The sequence below is a fragment of the Ovis aries genome, chromosome X, assembly GCF_016772045.2.
Source record: "Ovis aries strain OAR_USU_Benz2616 breed Rambouillet chromosome X, ARS-UI_Ramb_v3.0, whole genome shotgun sequence".
Classification (NCBI taxonomy): Eukaryota; Metazoa; Chordata; class Mammalia; order Artiodactyla; family Bovidae; genus Ovis; species Ovis aries.
Genome location: NC_056080.1, coordinates 134,603,222 through 134,619,242, shown reverse-complemented (window position 1 = coordinate 134,619,242; position 16,021 = coordinate 134,603,222).

Here is a 16,021-nt window from a genome sequence, read left to right as displayed (position 1 = left end):
GCAGCCAGAGATCAGTTCCACAGAGAAGACATGGCACACCTGAGATGGCATTCCCGCTGCACACTCAGGAAACCAAGGGCCAGGACCAGGGAAGTGATAAGAGTCACCACCCCACCTAGGGAGAGTGTGTTCACCAAGCACCTAGTAGCCTGAGCTGCTCGGACCTGGGAAGGGCACAAAACACATGCCCAACTGATTCTGTGCCTTTGAGGACTACCTGAGAACCTGAACCTGAGTGGCTTAGACCTGGGAAGTGCATGCAACCCAGGGCCCGCTTTAGACAGTTCCTTTACAGAGCAACCTGGAGCCTGAGCAGTATAGACCAGGAAAGCACACACACCACGAGCGGGGGCAAACCCAGTACGGCTCAGACACTGAGAGCACTCCCCATACACACCAGTGGCATTTGTTTGCAGAGTTCCTACCTCCCCACAGCACAACTGAACAAGTGAGCCTAAATAAATGAATACCTTTTCCCTCTTGTGTCACGGCGGAAGTCAGATACTGAAGAGACTTGCAAACAGAGAAAGCCAAATAAACATAGAAGGGGGAACTGCTTTAAAAGAGACAGTTGCAACAAATTAAAACCCTATACTTAGCATTGACTATATTGGAAGGGACCTGTAGACCTTGAGAAGAAGTATAAGCTCAAACAAGGAACTATCTGAAACTGATGAAACCGCACACTGCCCTCAAAAGGTCCAGAAAAATTCCTAGGTATATTTTACTATTACCATTTTTATATTTTTTTTATTTTTAAGTTCTTTATTACTCCTTCAATTTTCATTTTTATAACCTACTATTGCCTTGCAAAAAAGAATATATTTTTAAAGAAAATTTCATATATTTTTTTGTGATTTTGCCTTGTTTTTTCATATTGTATTTTTGTGAGTCTTACCTCTAGAATTTTAATCTTTGCTTTTTGGTATTTCTTATCAATTTTGTACCTTTAAGAACCCAATCTTCAGTACCCATTTTTATGTAGGAGTGTGATTACTGGCCTGACTGCTCTCTCCCCTTTTGACTTTTCTTTTTCTCCCCCAGGTCACCTCTATCTCCACCCTCCCCTTTCTCTCCTCTAGCTAACTCTGTGAATCTCTCTGGGTGTTCTGGGCTGTGGAGAACACTTAGAGAACTGACTACTGGCTAGATCTGTCTCTCTCTTTTTGACTCCCCCTCTTCTCCTCCTGGTGACCTTTATCTCCCTTCTCCTTTTTCTCTTCTCCATGTAACTCTGTGAATATCTCTGGGTGTCCCTCAGTGTGGAGAATTTTTCCACCATTAACCTAGCTGTCTTACCATCAGTGCTGTATGGATGGAGAAGTCCTAAGGCTACTGTAAGAATAAGACTGAAAGCCAGAGATAGTAGCTTAAATCCAAAACCTGAGAACACCAGAAAACTCGTGACTCCACGGACCATTAATTGACAACATCTCATCCAAAAACCTTCAAATCTACAATGAATCACACTTCAACCAAGAGCCGACAAGTTTCAGAGCAAGACATACCAAGCTAATTCTCCAACAACACAGGAACATAACCCTGAGAACAAAATTACAGGCCACCAAAAGTCACACCAAACCCACAGACACCTCAAAACACACTACAGGACAATTCATTCCAATCCAGAGAGAAAAGATCCAGCTCCACCCACCAGAACATGGACGGAAGCTTCCCTAACCAGGAAACCCTGACAAGATACTCATCCAACCCCACCCACAGGGAGGAAACTCCACAATAAAGAGGAACCACAAACTTCCAGCATACAGAAAGGCCACTCCAAACACAGCAACCTAAACAAGATGAAAAGGCAGAGAAATGTTAAGCATGTAAAGGAACATGATAAAAGCCCACCAAGCCAAACAAAAGAGAAGGAGTTAGGGAGTCTACCTGAAAAAAAAAATCAGAATGATGATAATCAAAATGATCCAAAATCTTGAAAAAAAAAATGGAGTTACAGATACATAGTCTGGAGACAAGGATTGAGAAGATGCAAGCAATGTTTAACAAGGACCTTGAAGAAATAAGAAAGAGTCAATAAATAATGAAAAATGCAATAACTGAGATAAAAAACACTCTGGAGGGAAGCAACAGTAGAATAACTGAGGCAGAAGATAGGCTAAGTGAGGTGGAAGATAGAATGGTGGAAATAAATGAAACAGAGAGGAAAAAAGAAAAAAAAAACAATTAAAAGAAATGAGGACAACCTCAGGAACTTCTGTGACAATGTTAAATGCCCCAATATTCGAATCATAGGAGTCCCAGAAGAAGAAGACAAAAAGAAAGTCCAAGAGAAAATACCTGAGGAATTAATAGCTGAAAACTCCCCTAAAATTGGGAAGGAAATACCAACCAAGTGCAAAAAACCCAGCCCCAAACATGATAAACCCAAGGCAAAACACCCCAAGACACATATTAATCAAATTAATGAAGATCAAACAGAAAGAACAAATATTAAAAGCAGCAAGAGAAAAATAACAAATAACTCACAAGGGGATCCCCATAAGGATAACAACAGCTGATCTCTCAATAGAAACTCTACAAGCCAGAAGGGAAGGGCAGGACATACTCAAAATGATGAAAGGGAAAAACCTACAACCCAGATTACTATACCCAGCAAGGATCTAATTCAAATATGAAGGAGAAATCAAAAGCTTTATAGACAAGCAAAAGCTGAGAGAATTCAGCACCACCAAACCAGCTCTTCAACAAGTGCTAAAGAATCTTCTCTAGACAAGAAACACAGAAAAGGTGTATAAACTAAAACCCAAAACAACAAAGTAAATGGCAATGGGATCATACTTATTAAGACAAAGATTGGCTGAATGGATACAAAAACAAGACCCTTATATATGCTGTCTATGAGACCCACCTCAAACCTAGGGACACATACAGACTGAAAGCGAAGGACTAGAAAAAAAAATATTTCATGCAAATGGAGACCAAAAGAAAGCAGGAGTAGCAATACTCATATCAGGTAAAATAGACTTTGAAATAAATGCCATGAAACGAGACAAAGAAGGACACTACATAATGATCAAAGGATCAATCCAAGAAGAAGATATAACACTTATAGGCACCCAACATAGGAGCACTGCAATATGTAAGGCAAATGAAAGAGGAAATTAACAGTGACAAAATAATAGTGGGAGATTTTAATACTGCATTCACACCTATGGATAGATCAACTAAACAGAAAATGAACAAGGAAACACAAAATTTAAATGATGCAATGGGCCAGTTAGACATAATTTATAGGACATTTCACCCTAAAACAGTGAATTTCACGTTTTTCTAGCCTTGGTAAATTCAAAAGAATTGAAGTCATCTCAAGCATCTTTTCTGATCACAATACAGTAAGATTAAATGTCAACTACAGGGGAAAAGATATTAAAAACTCAAACATTTGGAAGCTAAAAAAACACACTTCTGAATAACCAACAAATCACAGAAGAAATCAAAAATGAAATCAAAACATGGATAGAAATGAATGAAAATTAAAACACAACAACCCAAAACCAAAAGGATTCAATAAAAACAGTGCTAAGAGGAAGGATCATAGCAATACAATCTTAGCTCAAGAAACAGGAGAGAAATCAAATAAATAACCTTTCTCTACACCTAAAGCAACTAGAAAAAGAAGAAATGATGCACCCCAGGGATAGTAGAAGGAAAGAAATCATAAGAATTAAGACAGAAATACATGAAAAAGAAACAAAGGAGATCATAACCAAAATCATCAAAGCTAAAAGCTGGTGCTTTGAGAAGATAAATAAAATAGACAAACCAACAGCCAGACTCATCAAGAAACAAAGGAAGAAGCAAATCAACAAAATTAGAAATGAAAATGGAGAAATCACAACAGACAACAACACAGAAATACAAAGGATCTTAAGAGACTGCTATCAGAAACTATATGTCAATGAAATGGACAACTTAGGAGAAGTGGGCGAATTCTTAGAAAAGCGTAACTTACAAAACTGAACCAAGAAGAAATAGAAAATCTTAACAGACCCATCAATAGCATGGAAATTGAACCTGTAATCAGAAATCTTCCAACAAATACAAGACCAGGACCAGACGGTTTCACAGATGAATTCTAACAAAAATTTAGAGAAGACCTAACACTTATCCTACTCAAACTCTTCCAGAAAATTGTAGAGGAAGGTAAACATCCAAACTCATTCTAAGAGGCCACCATCACCCTAATGCCAAAGCCAGACAAAGGTAGCACACACACAAAAAGAAAACTACAGGGCAATATCACTGATGAACATAGACTCAAAAATCCTTAACAAAATTCTAGGAAAGAGAATCCAAAGATTAAAAAGATCATACATCATGACCAAGTGGGTTTTATTTCAGGGATGCAAGGATTCTTTGATATTCACAAATCAATCAATGTAATACACCACATTAACAAATTGAAAGATAAAAATCATATTATTCCAATAGATGCATAGAAAGCCTTTTTGACAAAATTAAACATCCATTTATGATTAAACACCCTCCAGAAAGCAGGAGTAGAAGTAACATACTTCAACATGATAAAAAGCTATATATGACAAACCCACAGCAAACATTATCCTCAATGGTGAAAAACTGAAATGATTGCCCCTAAAATCTGGAACAAGACAAGGGTGTCCACTCTCACCACTACTATTCAACATAGTTTTGGAAGTTTTAGCCCTTCAATCAGAGAAGAAAAAGAAATAAAAGGAAACCAGATTGGAAAAGAAGTAAAACTCTCACTGTTTGCAGATGACATGATCCTCTACATAGAAAACCCTAAAGACTCCACCAGAAAATTACTAGAGCTAATCAATGAATAGAGTAAAGTTGCCAGATGTAAAATTAACACACAGAAATCCCTTGCATTCTATACACTAACAATGAGAAAACAGAAAGAGAAATTGAGGAAATAATTCTATTCACCATTGCAATGAGAAGAATAAAATATTTAGGAATAAATTTACATAAAGAAACAAAACACCTATATATAGAAAACTATAAAACACTGGTGAAAGACATCAAAGGTGACACAAATAGATGGAGAAATATACCATGTTCATGGATCAGAAGAATCAATATCATGAAAGTGAGTATACTACCCAAAGCAATCTATAGATTCAATGCAATCCCTATCAAGCTACCAATGGTATTTTTCAGAGAATTAGAACAAACAATTTTACAATTTGTTTGGAAATTTTAAAGAAAAAAATGGAATAGCCAAAGTAATCTTGAAAAAGAAGAAGGAAACTGAAAGAATCAACCTTCCTGACTTCAAGCTCTACTACAAAGCTATAGTCATCAAGACCGTATGGTACTGGCACAAAGACAGAAATATAGATGAATGGAACAAAATAGAAAGCCAAGAGATAAATCCATGAACCTATGGACACCTTGTGTTTGACAAAGGAGGCAAGAATATACAATGAAGAAAAGAAAATCTCTTTAGCTAGAACACTTTCTAACACCATACATAAAAATAAACTCAAAAAGGATTAAAGATCTAAATTTAAGACCAGAAATATAAAACTCCTAGAGGAAAACATAGGCAAAACACTCTCTGACATAAATCATAGCAGCATCCTCTATGACTCACCTCCCAGAGTAATGGATATAAAAGCAAAAATAAACAAAAGGGATCTAATTAAAATTAAAAGCTTTTGCACAACTAAGGAAATTATAAGCAAAGTGAAAAGACAGCCTTCAGAATGGAAGAAAATAATAGCAAATGAAGCAACTGACAAAGAATTAATCTCAAAAATATACAAGCAACTCCTGCAGCTCAATTCCAGAAAATAAATGACCCAATCAAAAATGGGCCAAAGAACGAAACTGACGTTTCTCCAAAGAAGACATACAGATGGCTTACAAACACATGAAAAGATGCTCAACATCGCTCATTATCAGAGAAATGCAAATCAAAACCACAATGAGGTACCACATCACGCCAGTCAGAATGGCTGCTATCCAAAAGTCTACAAACAATAAATGCTGGAGAGGGTGTGGAGAAAAGGGAATCTCTTGCACTGTTGGTGGGCATGCAAACTAGTACAGCCACTATGGAGAACAGTGTGGAGAGTCCTTAAAAAAACTGGAAATAGAGCTGCCATACGACCCAGCAATCCCACTGGGCATACACACCGCAGAAACCAGAACTGAAAGAGACACGTGTACCCCCAGTGTTCATTGCAGCACTGTTTATAATAGCCAGGACATGAGAACAACCTAGATGTCCTCAGCAGATGAATGGATAAGAAAGGTGTGGTACACATACACAATGGAATATTACTCATCTATTAAAAAGAATGCATTTGAATCAGTTCTAATGAGGTGGATGAAACTGGAGCCTATTATACAGCGTGAAGTAAGTCAGAAAGAAAAATAACAATATAGTATATTAATGAATATATATGGAGTTTAGAAAGAGGGTAATGCTGACCCTATATGTGAGACAGCAAAAGAGACACAGCCGTAAACAACAGACTTTTGGACTCTGTGGGAGAAGGTGATGGTGGGATGATTTGAGAGAATAGCATTGAAACGTGTATATTATCACATGTGAAAGAGATCGCCAGTCCAGGTTCAATGCATGAGAGAGGGTGCTCAGGGCTGGTTCACTGGGATGACCCAAAGGGATGGGATGGGGAGGGAGGTGGGAGGGGAATTCAGGATGGGGAACACATTTAATTCCATGGTTGATTCATGCCAATGTATGGCAAAAAGCACTACAGTATTGTGAAGTAATTAGCCTCCAATTAAAATAAATAAATTATTTTTTAAAAGAGTCAACAGGCACAGGTACACTATGTTTAGGCAGCGTAAATTAAGTCCATTTATGAGCTCGTGAGCCAATGAATTTCCCCAGTAGGTTGCCACAGAGTTGTTGAGCTCAAGTCTGTGTAATTGTGATACATAGAGACAATTCTTTCTTTTTATTTAATTATTTTACTTTACAATACTGTATTGGTTTTGCCATACATCAACTTGAATCTGCCACGGGTGTACATGATTTCCCAATCCTGAACCCCCCTCCCACCTCCCTCCCCATACCATCTCTCTGGGTCATCTCAGTGCACCAGCCCCAAGCATCCTGTATCCTGCATCGAACCTAGACTGCTGATTCATTTCTTACATGATATTATACATGTTTCAATGCCATTCTCCCAAATCATCCCACCCTCTCCCTCTCCCACAGAGTCCAAAAGACTGTTCTATACATCTGTGTCTCTTTTGCTGTCTCGCATACAGGATTATTATTACCATCTTTCTAAATACCATATATATGCATTAGTATACTGTATTGATGTTTTTCTTTCTGGCTTACTTCAGTCGGTATAATCAGCTCCAGTTTCATCCACCTCATTAGAACTGATTCAAATGTATTCTTTTTAATGGCTGAGTAATACTCCACTATGTATATGTACCACTGCTTTCTTATCCATTCGTCTGCTGATGGACATCTAGGTTGCTTCCATGTCCTGGCTATTATAAACAGCACTATGATGAACACTGGGGTACAGGTGTCTCTTTCAATTCTGGTTTCCTCGGTGTGTATGCCCAGCAGTGGGATTGCTGGGTCATAAGGCAGTTCTATTTGTAGTTTTTTAAGGAATCTCCACACTGTTCTCCATAGTGGCTGTACTAGTTTGCATTCCCACCAACAGTGTAAGAGGGTTCCCTTTTCTCCACACCCTCTCCAGCATTTGCTGCTTGTAGACTTTTGGATCGCAAACATTCTGACTGGCATGAAATGGTACCTCATTGTGGTTTTGATTTGCATTTCTTTGATAATGAGTGATTTTGAGCATTTTTTCATGTGTTTGTTAGCCATCTGTATGTCTTCTTTGGAGAAATGTCAGTTTCGTTCTTTGGCCCATTTTTGATTGGGTCATTTATTTTTCTGGAATTGAGCTGCAGGAGTTGCTTGTATATTTTGGGATCAGTTGTTTGCCAGTTGCTTCATTTGCTATTATTTTCTCCCATTGCGAAGGCTGTCTTTCCACCTTGCTTATAGTTTCCTTTGTTGTACATAAGCTTTTAATTTTAATTAGATCCCATTTGTTTATTTTTGGTTTTATTTCTAGTATTCTGGGAGGTGGGTCATAGAGGATCCTGCAGTGATTTATGTGGGAGAGTATTTGGCCTATGTTCTCCCCTAAGAGATTTATAGTTTCTGGACTTATGTTTAGATCTTTAACCCATTTTGAGTTTATTTTTGTGTATGGTGTTAGAAAGTGTTCTAGTTTCATTCTTTTACAAGTGGTTGACCAGTGTTCCCAGCACCACTTGTTAAAGAGATTATCTTTAATCCTTGTATATTCTTGCCTCCTTTGTCAAAGATAAGGTGTCCATAGGTGCGTGGATTTATCTCTGGGCTTTCTATTTTGTTCCATTCATCTATATTTCTGTCTTTGTGCCAGTACCATACGGTCTTGATGACTGTGTCTTTGTAGTAGAGCCTGAAGTCAGGCAAGTTGATTCCTCCAGTCCATTCTTCTTTCTCAAGATTGCTTTGGCCATTCGAGGTTTTCTGTATTTCCATACAAATTGTGAAATTATTTGTTCTAGCTCTGTGAAAAATACCGCTGGTAGCTTGATAGGAATTGCATTGAATCTGTAGATTGCTTTGGGGCGTATATTCATTTTCTCTATATTGATTCTTTCGAACCATGAACATAGTATATTCCTCCATCTATTAGTGTCCTCTTTGATTTCTTTCACCAGTGTTTTATAGTTTTCTATATATAGGTCTTTAGTTTTTTAGGTAGATATATTGCTAAATATTTTATTCTTTTCGTTGCAATGGTGAATGGAATTGTTTCCTTAATTTCTTTTTCTATTTTCTCATTGTTAGTGTATAGGAATGCAAGGGATTTCTGTGTGTTGGTTTTATATCCTGCAACTTTACTATATTCATTGATTAGCACTAGTACTTTTCTGGTGGAGTCTTTAGGATTTTCTATGTAGAGAGGATCATGTCATCTGGAAACAGTGAGAGTTTTACTTCCTCTTTTCCAACCTGGATTGCTTTTATTTCTTTTTCTGCTCTGATTGCTGTGGCCAAAACTTCCAGAACTATGCTGAATAGTAGCGGTGAAAGTGGGCACCCTTGTCTTGTTCCTGACTTTAGGGGAAAAGCTTTCAATTTTTCACCATTGAGGATAATGTTTGCTGTGGGTTTGTCATATATAGCTTTTATTATGTTGAGGTATGTTCCTTCTATTCCTGCTTTCTGGAGAGTTTTTATCATAAATGGATGTTGAATTTTGTCAAAGGCTTTCTCTTCATCTATTGAGATAATCATATGGCTTTTATTTTTCAATTTGTCAATGTGGTGAATTACATTGACTGATTTGTGGATATTGAAGAATCCTTGCATCCCTGGGATAAAGCCCACTTGATCATGGTGTATGATCTTTTTAATGTGTTGTTGGATTCTGATTGCTAGTATTTTGTCAAGGATTTTGCATCTATGTTCATCAGTGATATTGGCCTGTAGTTTTCTTTTTGTGGCATCTTTGTCAGGTTTTTGTATTAGGGTGATGATGATCTCATAGAATGAGTTTGGAAGTTTACCTTCCTCTGCAATTTCTGGAAGAGTTTGAGTAGGATAGGTGTTAGCTCTTAATTTTTGGTAGAATTCAGCTGTGAAGCCATCTGGACCTGGGCTTTTGTTTGCTGGAAGATTTCTGATTACAGTTTCAATTTCTGTGTTTGTGATGGGTCTGTTAAGATTTTCTATTTCTTCCTGGTTCAGTTTTGAAAAATTGTACTCTTCTAAGAATTTGTCCATTTCTTCCACGTTGTCCATTTTATTGGCATATAATTGCTGATAGTAGTCTCTTATGATCCTTTGCATTTCTGTGTTGTCTTTTGTGATCTCTCCATTTTCATTTCTGATTTTATTGATTTGATTTTTCTCCCTTTGTTTCATGATGAGTCTGGCTAATGGTTTGTCAATTTTATTTATTCTTTCAAAGAACCAGCTTTTGGCTTTGTTGATTTTTGCTATGGTCTCTTTTGTTTCTTTTGCGTTTATTTCTGCCCTAATTTTTTTTTTTTTTAGTTTTTTATTTTTTAAATTTTAAAATCTTTAATTCTTACATGCATTCCCAAACATGAACCCCCCTCCCACCTCCCTCCCCATAACATCTTTCTGGGTCATCCCCATGCACCAGCCCCAAGCATGCTGCATCCTGCGTCAAACATAGACTGGCGATTCAATTCACATGATAGTATACATGTTAGAATGTCATTCTCCCAAATCATCCCACCCTCTCCCTCTCCCTCTGAGTCCAAAAGTCCGTTATACACATCTGTGTCTCTTTCCCTGTCTTGCATACAGGGTCGTCATTGCCATCTTCCTAAATTCCATATATATGTGTTAGTATACTGCCCTAATTTTTAAGGTTTCTTTCCTTCTACTAACCTTGGGGTTCTTAATTTCTTCCTTTTCTATTGCTTTAGGTGTAGAGTTAGGTTATTTATTTGACTTTTTCTTGTTTCTTGAGGTATGCCTGTATTGCTATGAACTTTCCCCTTAGCACTGCTTTTATAGTGTCCCACAGGTTTTGGGTTATTGTGTTTTCATTTTCATTCGTTTCTATGCATATTTTGATTTCTTTTTTTATTTCTTCTATCATTTGTTGGTTATTCAGCAGCGTGTTGGTCAGCCTCCATATGTTGGATTTTTTTTAATAGTTTTTCTCCTGTAATTTGATATCTAATCTTACTGCATTACAGTCAGAAAAGATGCTTGGAATGATTTCAATTTTTTTGAATTTATCAAGACTAGATTTATGGCCCAGGATGTGATCTATCCTGGAGAAGGTTCTGTGAGCACTTGAGAAAAAGGTGAAATTCATTGTTTTGGGGTGAAATGTCCTATAGATATCAATTAGGTCTAACTGGTCTATTGCATAATTTAAAGTTTGTGCTTCTTTGTTAATTTTATGTTTAGTTGATCTATCCATAGGTATGAGTGGGGTATTAAAGTCTCCCATTATTATTGTGTTATTGTTAATTTCCTCTTTCATACTTATTAGCATTTGTCTTACATATTGCGGTGCTCCTATGTTGGATGCACACATATTTATAATTGTTATATCTTCTTCTTAGATTGATCCTTTGATCATTATGTAGTGTCCTACTTTGTCTCGTCTCACAGCCTTTGTTTTAAAGTCTATTTTATCTGATATGAATATTGCTACTCCTACTTTCTTTTGGTCTTTATTTGCATGGAATATCTTTTTCCAGCCCTTCACTTTCAGTCTGTATGTGTCCCTTGTTTTGAGGTGGGTCTCTTGTAGACAACATATATAGGGGTCTTGTTTTTGTATCCATTCAGCCAGTCTTTGTCTTTTGGTTGGGGCATTCACCCATTTAGGTTTAAGGTAATTATTGGTAAGTATGATCCCGTTGCCATTTACTTTGTTGTTTTCAGTTCAGGTTTATACACCCTTTTTGTGTTTCCTGTTTAGAGAATATCCTGTAGCATTTGTTGGAGAGCTGGTTTGGTGGTGCTGAATTCTGTCAGCTTTTGCTTGTCTGTAAAGCTTATGATTTCTCCTTCATATGTGAATGAGATCTTTGCTGGGTACAGTAATCTGGGCTGTAAGTTGTTTTCCTTCATCACTTTAAGTATGTCTTGCCATTCCCTCCTGGCCTGCAGTTTCTATTGAAAGATCAGCTGTTATCCTTATGGGAATCCCCTTGTGTATTATTTGTTGTTTTTCCCTTGCTGCTTTTAATATTTGTTCTTCGTGTTCGATCTTTGTTAATTTGATTAATATGTGTCTTGTTGTGTTTTGTCTTGTATTTATCCTGTTTGGGACTCTCTGAGTTTCTTGGACTTGGGTGATTATTTCCTTCCCCATTTTAGGGAAGTTTTCAACTATTATCGCCTCAAGTATTTTCTCATGGCCTTTCTTTTGTCTTCTTCTTCTGGGACTCCTATAATTCAAATGTTGGAGCATTTCATATTGTCCTGGAGGTATCTAAGATTGTCCTCATTTCTTTTAATTCATTTTTCTTGTTTCCTCTCTGATTCATTTATTTCTACCATTCTATCTTCTACTTCACTAACCCTATCCTCTGCCTCCGTTATTCTACTATTGTTGCCTCCAGAGTGTTTCTGATCTCATTTATTGCATTACTCATTATATATTGACTCTTTTTTATTTCTTCTAGGTCCTTGTTGAACCTTTCTTGCATCTTCTCAATCCTTGTCTCCAGGCTATTTATCTGTGATTCCATTTTGATTTAAAGATTTTGGATCATTTTCACTATCATTATTCGGAATTTTTATCAGGAGATTCCCTATCTCTTCCTCTTTGGTTTGGTTTGCTGGGCATTTATCCTGTTCCTTTACCTGCTGGGTATTCCTCTGTCTCTTCATCTTGTTTATATTGCTGCTTCTGGCAGTTTGTGGAGTTCTCTTTATGTGGGTGGGGTTGTATCAGTGGCTTGTCATGGTTTCTTGGTTAGGGAAGCTTGTGTTGGTGTTCTGGTGGGTGAAGCTGGATTTCTTCTCTCTGTAGTGCAATGAAGTGTCCAGTAATTAGTTATGAGATGTCAATGGTTTTGGAGTAACTTTGAGCTGCCTGTATATTGAAGCTCAGGGCTGTGTTCCTGTGTTGCTGGAGAATTTGCATGGTATGTCTTGCTCTGGAACTTTTTGGCCCTTGGGTGGTGCTTGGTTTCAGTGTAGGTATGGAGGTGTTTGATGAGCTCCTATCGATTAATGTTCCCTGGAGTCAGGAGTTCTTTGATGTTCTCAGGATTTGGACTTAAGCCTCCTGCTTCTGGTTTTCAGTTTTATTTTTACAGTAGTCTCAAGACTTCTCCTTCTATACCGCATCATTGATAAAACATCTATGTTAAAGATGAAATGTTTCTCCACATTGAGGGACTCCCAGAGAGGTTCACAGAGTTACATGGAGAAGAGGAGAGGGAGGTGGGAGTTAGAGGTGACCCAAATGAAATGAGGTGGAATCAAAAGAGGAGAGAGCAAGCCAGCCAGTAATTACTTCCTTATGTGCACTCCATAGTCTGGATCACTCAGAGATGTTCACAGAGTTATACAGAGAAGAGGAGAGGGAGGAGACAGAGGTTGCCAGGAGGATAAAAGATGGGAATGAAAAGGACAGAGACAGATCCAGCCAGTAATCAGTTCCCTAAATGTTCTCCACCATCTGGAACACACAGAGATTCACAGAGTTGGATAGAGAAGAGAAGGGGGAGGGAGGAGACAGAGGCGACCTGGTGGAGAAAAAGGAGAGTCCAAAGGAGGAGAGAGAAGTCAAGCCAGTAATCTCACTCTCAAGTAAAAATGGGTACTGAAGATTGGGTTTTTGAAGGTACAAAATTGATAACAAATGCCAAAAAGCAGAGATTAAAAATCTAGAGTAGAAGTTGGATTTTCAAAAATACAATATTAAAGAAAAGAAGAAGAAAAAGAAAAAAAGAACAAAGTCACAAGAATTATTAAAAATATATATGTATGAAGTTTGCTTTAAAAATAGGGTCTTTTTTAAAGTAATAGTAGGTTATAAAAATTAAAATTAAAGGAGAAATAGAGGACTTAAAATTTTAAAAGTGTTAAGAAAAAAAGAAAAGAAGAAAAAACAAACAGCAAAAAAAAAAGAATGATCATAAAAATAGTAAAGATATAACTAGGACTTTCTCTGCTGTTGTTGTGGGCAGTGAGGGGTCAGTTCATTTTCGGATAGTTCCTTGGTCTGGCTTATATTTCTCAAAATCTATAGGCCCCTTCCTATGTAGTCGGTACTAATGACAGGGTTTTAATCTATTGCACCTGTCACTTCCAAGGTGGTTCCCTCTGTTTTAGCTTCTTCTGTTTGCTGGTCTCTTCAGTGTCTGATTTCTGCCCTGACACAAGGGGGGCGGTCGTGGACACTTTGTTTTAGGCTCACTTGTTCAGTCGCACTGTGAGGAGGGAGGGACGCTGCAAACAAATAACACTGGTGTGTGCTCACAGTGTCTCAGCCACGTTGAGCCTGCCCCCGCTCACAGCGCACACAGCTGAGGCTCTAGGTTGCTCCATGGGGAACCATCTGAGGCTGGCCCCGGGCTGCATGCACCTCCCAGGTCTAAGCCACTCAGGCTCAGGCATTCAGGTAGTCTTCAGAGGTGCAAACTCAGTTGGGCCTGCGCTTTGTGCCCTTCCCAGGTCCGAGTGGCTCAGGTGTTTGGTGAGCATGATCACTGAGACTTATCGCCTCTCCCATACCTTCTGCTCAGTTTTCTGGGTGTACAACTGGTGCACCTTCTCAGGTGGATGATGACTGTCCAGAAGCCCAAGAAGTCTTAGTTAGCAAAGAAGCCTGTTTGCAGTTTGGTAGTTAATGTCTCTCTGGGGCTGTGATTGCCCCCTTCCGGCCCTTCCGGCTCTGGCTGCCTGTCACCAGAGAGGGATAGTCTGCAGCTGGCTATTTCTGTTCCATTCTTTGTTCTGTGCTTGGTCCTGGCAGTGTCTTATGTTAGAGCTTTTCATGTGGTAGCTATCCCACAGTCTGGTTTGCTAGCCCAACTCAGTTTGCTCTGGTTCCACTCAGGGCATTCGGGCCTGATCCTTAAAAAGCAGTGCAGCCCGTACCTCCCTGCCCAGCCCCCACTTGCTAGTGGCGGATGCAGGTGTCTGTGCTGCTTCTCTGCTGGGGGAGTTACTGTTGGGCTCGTAATCTGTGGGTTTTAATTATTTATTTATTTCCTCCCTGTTATGTTGCCCTCTGTGCTTCCAAGGCTCGCTACAGACTCGGCAGTGAGAGTGTTTCCTGGTGTTTAGAAACTTCTCTCTTTTTAAGACTCCCTGTCTGACTCCAATGCAGGAGACCCAGGTTCAATCCCTGGGTTGGGAAGATCCCCTGGAGAAGGAAATGGCAACCCACTCCAGTATTCTTGCCTGGAGAATCTCATGGACAGAGGAGCCTGGTAGGCTACAGTCCAAGGGGTCACAAAGAGTCAGACACGACTGAGTGACTTCACTTTCACTTTCTCTCTTTTCCCAGGACAGACCTCCCTCCCTCCCTCTTCTGTCTCTTTTTTTGTCTTTTATATTTTTTCCTACCTGTTTTCGAAGACACTGAGCTGCTTTTCTGGGTGCCTGATGTCCTCTGCCAGCATTCAGAAGTTGTTTTGTGGAATTTACTCAGCATTGAAATGTTCTTTTGATGAATTTGTGGGGGAAAAAAGTGGTCTCCCTGTCCTATTCCTCAGCCAACTTGGGACAGCCCCTCGAGACAATTCTTTACTGAAACACAGGAGTTCAGTGCAAAGTGCACTCAGGGACAGGTGCTGAGGTGATACTTGAAGGTCTGTATGGAGTATAAGTAAAATTCCTACAAAGAAAAATGCTCATCTAAAACTCTGAGTCATCCAAAGTTGGGAGAGTTTCAAAGGAAGCCCAGAGGGTGAGGAATAAAGAATAACAAACTTAATTAGGAGGACTATTACCACTGGAAGCCTTAGGCAGGGAGGAACCCCAGTTAAACACTCCCAGACATAAATCACCAGTGCTTACCAGCTACATAGGCGAATTGGCAAGCTTTACAAAAGACATGGTTGGCTTCCCAAGTCACACCACTTGAGACTTGGGAATGGAAGAAAACGAGGAGGCACAGTAGCAGCTGAGATAGCCAAACTGTTAAAGCAAATGCCCCCAGGAGATTCAGCAATGCAGAGCTGGAAGCAAGCAACAGTTAAATCATTCTCTAGTGGGGGTTTGTGCCTCCCTATGTAATGGACTTATAACTGTACATATTTTTATAAATTGTCTATTAAGCAATTGCATTTTTTTTCTCCCTAATTTGGTGCTTCCAGTGCTAGTTTCTCCCCTGGAAATTCCTCTGCCCTATGGTTGCCTGCAGGGTCTATGATCTCAGGAGCCATCTGGAGGCAGAAAGAGCTCAAGTTTAGGATTCCAGTCATGCTCTTCTAGGTGATTGCTTTCAGAGGCATTTACAGATTTTCTCTGATTGATTCTTCTTGGGAG